A 6,898-nucleotide genomic window follows, 5' to 3' on the forward strand; every position below is an offset into this window, starting at 1 on the left:
TTCTGAGGTCTGTTGCTAGTCTGTTCTTGTTTTGTTTCTTGTTTATTTGTGTTTGGATTGAGTATATGGACTTTGACCCCTGCCTGGATGACTACGATTTTGGATTGCCCTAACAATAAAACCTACTGCTATTGGATCTACTGTTTCCCGTGTGTGTCCGTGACAATTTCTCGCCCATGAGAAAATGCGCTAGGAAGTATGAACGCGCGCGCGCGATTTTAGTTTGTCTACGAGAGATATCATGGCTTTTGAGCGAGCGAAGCATAACAATTGCTCAATAATTGGATGTACAAATGAACACCGAAGGGTCAATACAGAGCTGGGCTTGCTGAACGTCTGAAACTAAAGTCTGGATCACTCTCTTTCGCTCAGCTACACACCTCGGACAAGTAAGTCAACTAATGATATATAAGTGTGTTGCTTTACTGTTTATGGTTACCTAGATTTTACACGTAGAATGTGGCTGTAACATTAGCTATGCAGTTTATGTGTGTGAATACACACACTGTAACGCGAGTGTTGTACACGTCTTTGTTATTTGGATAACCGTTTTCCTGTTGGTTATATGGCGCGCGCGATATCCGCATTTCAAGATCGCAGAGCTTGATGTAATTGTAATAAGATAAATACAAACGTTACAGATCTCTCATGAAAAGGCAACAGTAGGTTAGCGTTAGCTACATGATAATAACTGTAAACCATCCGAATAAAGTACCGTATCCAGACATAATATTTTAAACTAACCATTCGGAAACGTCCTGCTGGAGCCGCTGAGTTGCAACTTCTTCATCCGTTGCTTCTCCATCTGGATCAGATTCTGGGTCAAACTGAAATACTTGAAAGACTGCGTGTCTTCGTGCCATTGCTATATCCAACGTAAACATGCACGCCACGTTACCGTTGCGCAAGATGGTCAAGGCCACACCCACCCTCCACCTTGCGCTGCCTTTCTCCTCCTCATTAGTATTTAAAGCTACAGACACCGAAACGGCCCGTCTGAAGGAAGCTCATTCTGGGACTGGCTTGTAGTGGCCATAATTCTGCACCGAGGCTGAATTTTTGGAAAGAGATTTCAGATACAGTACTAGGGACCACTAAGGCCTATATTAAAGCCTACAAAAAGTAGCATGTCATGGGACCTTTAAGAGACACATGTAACAATAACGACTCGGGGTAAATGTGAATTAGCTCAAGAATATAGGGAATTTTGGAAATATTAATATTTATGACTCATGGTCATAATTCATAAGTCGCATGTACATTTATTTTATCAATTATCGAGATTACCTTGTTCTGTACTGTCTGATCATTACAGTTAAGAAGGGGGGGTATCCCTTTTCAAACTCCAAGAAAGTTTTGTCTTCTGGCCACGAATATCAAACTTTCTGAGTTTATGAATTAAAACTACTCAAGGTAGTCAATATCGAGCTTGTAGCTTAGATCTTTTAAATTTCATTGACTTTATAAGGTGGGTTTTCAAACACAGAGACAATTAAAAGTATAAATGGGTTTATTAATAAAATGGCACACACTAGAGATTATATAAACTACAAACATAAACGTACGTAAAAATGCAAACAAACCAATAAACATTTAACCGAACAAAAACATAAAACATAGCGTGATCAGAATGAAATGAAATGAAAGGAAGAAAGATATAGAGAGAAGGGAAAAGCTAGTAATTATTACACACAGAAACCTACGTTACGAGACACCTGGAACAGCTTTTATAGGAATCAATATACTTGCGAGTGCTCTTTCTGGTCAGGCTGAAGCTGATGCAAGAAGCGAGGATGGTGTCCTGTTTCTGCTGCGTCTTCTGGTGTCGCGGGAAGCTTGAAAGGCTCACTGAATGTAATGTTACCGAGAAAGTTCAGATTCGTCTCCCGGGATGGGAGAGGCTGGAAATCTTAGTTGCAAAGACCGGCAGCTACGACTCGAACATGGGTTCGTTCGATGGAGAAGGCCAGGGCCTCCTTCAGATGTTCCTTGGAGAAGCGCTGCGCCGGGGAGAGGATCAAGAGAAGTTGGATGAGTTGAGCGGAAGGATGAGAGAGAGATGAGAGAAGGTTTTGGACTTTTATCAGTGTCCCAGGTGCCGTCCCCTCCTTCGTGTAGGACGAATCAGCTGTCGAGATTTTTCGAGCGGGAAGATTCCTTTGTCCGGTTAGACACGCCCACTCGAATGAGTCATGATTGACTTTAACTGGAGAGGATTTTCTCCAGACATATGAACTTATAAAACAATGCGCATCACTGAATTATGTTATTGGAATTCAACTCCGTTAGCTGGAGAGGATTACAGAGATATCAAAAATAGAATCTAGGCGTTGTAGCCATGCAACGATACATTATTATGCATTTGTATAGGCAATAGCAGTTCTATTAATGTCACAAATAGGACATATGCTTTCCTATGGTTTACACACACCTCTTAACACACAAATTTATATATTTAGTACCTTTAAGAGTGACTTTATGGGTAAAAGTCCTTTTCTGTAGGGGGTTTCTGTTTCACAGTCCAGAGTGTGTTTGTATGTGTGTGTGTTGGAATGTTGCGACCCTGTTATCTCATGCATAGGGCTGGATAGCTCTGTGGTCAAATTTTATGACCTGCCAATGAGCTCGGGTTACGGAACGCGATTCTACTGGGAGAACATCCTTCAAAAATACATTTCAGATCCAAACACTCGAAGATCATAACTATATGATCAAAACAACATTAATCACACATACATACAGGAAGTTCAGATACCAGTCTGAGTTACACACATTTTAAGTTAAACACAAAAGGATGTTGGTGTGTGTGTGTGTGTGTGTATGTGTGTGTGTGTTCTGGAATGTCACGAGTCTGTGAGGTTGTAAAAGTCACAGGGAGTCCATGCTGAAATGGGGGTTTTAGAGGGGATTCTAAGAAAACAGGGTTTCCTTATGTGACTCAAATGTCCCTCGGGGGAGCCACAAAGATGCAATTTTGACCGTTCAAGCAGACTTGGAGACGCCATGAACAACTCGTTGTCTGTTTGGAGATCAGGATTTACTAATTTGAACAGCATGTGACCGCATGTCATAGTCATTGTCGTTACACACATGAGGATCCACACTAGAGTAAGACTGGAAAAACTGGTTGAAGAACGACCACTCCTCGAGGACAAAGGACCTTGCTGGAAATTACCATTTGAACTCACCATTTGAGACACTTTTGTAACTACCTTCAGGGGTCAACGGCTTAGGTCAGTTGGCGAAAACACTGCATGTGTAAGATAGTTTTCCAGATTTTCCCCTAAAATGAAATACTGTATTACACTTTTCAAAGGACAATCTATCTTTAAAGTTAGAATAAAAAGTTAAAAACCAAACATATCTTCATACCTGTTGTGTTCTGGCACAATGCCATTAACTGGTTCTTTTTGTTTTGTTCTTGTTGTCATGAGTCCTGTATGATGGTTTTGGCCTTTTTGAAATATAACTTATCACACCCCGGTCACACACTGTTCAGCTCACAATGCGTTACCAGTGTCATCCACGGACCTATCTCCGTTCGAGTGTAGTTTAGGTTACCAGCCACCTATTTTTCCCAGTCTGGAATCCGAAGTCACGGTCCCCTCCGCTCACGCCTTCGTCCAGAGGTGTCACCGCACATGGACTAGAGCCCGTGAGACTCTGCTCCAGGTGGGGGTGCGCACCAAGGCTAAGGTACTGTCACGGTTCATGGATTCATTGATTCATTGACTCGCCCTCGCTATGTGTGTGCGTGTTGTGTGAATGGGCGCGGCTCATCAGCACGGCTCGTTACCTCCGCTGATGAGCCGATCAGCGCCAGCTGTTCTGAATGAGGATGTCCTATATATTGTTTGTCACTTCGTCTTGTCTTTGTCAGATGGTTGTGGAGGTTCTCCCTGGGACTACTCACTAGGGCTGTGCGATTAATTGAAATGGTAATAAAATCGCGATTTGAGCATGCGTGATTTCTAAATCGCTTCATAGCACATTTTTTTCCGCGCTCCCGGCTCCAACCTCCCAGTATGCTATCCGTACCAATCAGAATGCAGCGCGCCTAAATTGAGTGCGAGAACAGAACAGACCGGGCATAACGACAGATATTCTACAGAAACAGGGAAGATGAGTTCAGGACAGGATAAGGACTTGGTGCCCAAAAAAAAATCAACATCTGTGGTGTGGGATTACTTTGGATACAGGAGAGATGATTTATCACAGAGTCAGGTAATTTGCAAGACCTGTCAATCTGTCATTGCGGCAAAACAGGGTAACACAACAAATCTTTTTCAACACCTGAGGCAGCGCCACACAGAGCTTTATGACCAATGCATGGCAAAAAAATCCCTGGACACGAACCAAAGTACATCCCAAACTCATTCGGAACAAAAATCGATAATACAGGCATTTGCGAGCTGCACACCATTTGACAGAAGTTCAAAAAGGCATAAAGAAATAACCGACGCTGTCACGTACCATTTATACAAAGATATGATGCCCGCAAATATTGTCAGTAAAGCTGGCTTCCAAAAAATTATTCAGACCCTTGATAAGAGATATCAACTGCCATCGCAAAGTTATTTTTCAAGAGTTGCTATCCCTGAGATGTATTCCAAATGCAAGGCCAGTGTTGAATCGGAGTTAAAACTAGTGAAATACTACGCAACTACTTAAGATATGTGGTCAAGCAGAACATTGGAGACTTACTTAAGTTTAACGGTATTTTGGGGATATTTAATTTAATTTTATCAATCAATAAATTCCTCTTGAAACAAACTTTGTTGTATTATTTTAATTTAATACTGTGAAGCTGCTTTGATACAATCTGTATTGTGAAAAGCGCTATACAAATAAACTTGACTTGACTTTATTAATGACGATTTCGAAATGAAAAGCCGATGCTTGCAAATGTTATATTTCCCTGATGACCACACTGGAGAGAATCTGTCTCAGGGTTTGAGAGATGCTCTGGCTTCCTGGGGACTTTGTGAGGAGCAGCAAGTGTCAATAACCACTGACAATGGATCGAACATCGTGAAGGCTGTCGCTCTAAACAAATGGACAAGATTACAATGCTTTGGACATAGACTGCATCTTGCAATCGGTAAGTTTCATTACATATACGGTTTCCTTTAAAATATGAAAATGTAGTGTATTAATGGAAAATCAGTAGTCATCTGATCATTTGTCCTGCTTGTTTTCGTTTGTCATATATACAATTTATATATTTTTAGAAATCTTTAGTCATTGTAATAGCTTTTAAAATTGTAATTAAGTTATTGAAATAGGATCCATGTTCAGACTACTAGAGTATGTGGTGCTATTCAGTGGATTACATAATTATTATTTTGTTTAAAGACATTTCAAGCTTTGTGTATTTGATGTATTTCTCATGTCTGTGTGAGGCATACACTGAGTTTCGTTAAGTTAGGATGAGATGCGCTCCAGTTAACGTGCAATGCAAGAGACCGTGCGGACGCCTCCATTATTGTCTGTTATCACTGCATGAAAAGTGGGATTTTCGACAGTTACCGGCGCTGTAGATTGTCGTGGAAGTTCAGGTTTACGACTGCAAACTGTCGGAAATTGTCGGAAATTGACGTGGGACTTGCTTGCCCCGTGACCCCCCTTCCTCTAATGCTTTAACATGTAAATGAGACTGCTGTGAGCTTTACAAATGCAAATGAGGGTAGCAGGGGGAGTTTTATCCCAGGTGACTAAAAGGTATTAACTTAATTCTAAAAAAAATACAATACAATACAATATTTATTTATAACGCACAATTAAAAACAGCCAAGGCTGACCAAAGTGCTGTACAGGGCATTAGATAAAATGCAGGGCAGAAACAGGCCAAAAAAAAAATTTTTTTTTTAAAAAAGCCAATAGTTGTATCATAGTCAAGGGGTATTAAAAGCAAGAGAAAATAAATAAGTTTTCAAGGATGTTTTGAAGATGGAAATTGAGGGAGCTAGTCTGATATAGAGGGGTAGACTGTTCCAAAGTTTTGGGCCTGCAGTCGCAAAAGTGCAGTCGCCTCGTTTTTTAAGTCTGGATATGGGCACGATAAGAAGACAGTGATCACTGGATCTCAAAGTACGAGATGGAGTGTACGGGCAGTGGAGATTGGTCAGATATTGGGGGGCCGGTTTGTTAAGAGCTTTATACACAAATAGTAAAAAATTTAAATCAATCCTGAATGTGACAGGTAGCCAGTGGAGTTTGAATACCTTTTATCCACAGATAGATGGTTTTCTGCATGATTTAGACAAAATATTAAATTATCTTCATTAATGTCTAAAGGTTACACAAACAATCCACGCTGAAACTTAAGCTAACAAAACACAAACAATTATATATTCCTGTATTTTCTGTATTGTTTCTCACAGTAAACTGCCATGCAGGCTAGAATTGCGAAACATTATTGGATACATCTTATAATTTACATTTCTCTGGGCCAATCGGAATCTTAGCACTTTTTCTCTTGGCCAATCGGAATCTTAGCACTTGCGTCATAATCTTGAAGCACACACACCGTCAACAACAGCTGAGCTCGCCATTTGCCTGGCTACCGTGCGAGTCTAATCGAAACTCACGCATGAATTTTCCTGCATTGAACTTGTTTTAGCGCCTGCCAAAGTGAATTTTTGTCCCGCCAAAGTCTTATTTGATCGGTGAGTAATGTAGATGAACGGCTGCGTTTGTGACAGGGCGCATGTTTTAACTAAAAGAACGACCAGAGAGAGAGAGAGACGGTCGCGCGCGCGCACTCTCTGTGTAAACAACTTCTCGTTAGCTTTTGGCGCTTTTTTTTTTTTTTTAAGTTAGCTTGCTGCTCATGGTTCATGTTCAGTTTCCATGTTATTTTAGCTGTACACGAGAGAATATGTCAATTTGGGATACT

Source organism: Leuciscus leuciscus, assembly GCF_965113295.1.
Source record: "Leuciscus leuciscus genome assembly, chromosome: 1".
Lineage (NCBI taxonomy): Eukaryota > Metazoa > Chordata > Actinopteri > Cypriniformes > Leuciscidae > Leuciscus > Leuciscus leuciscus.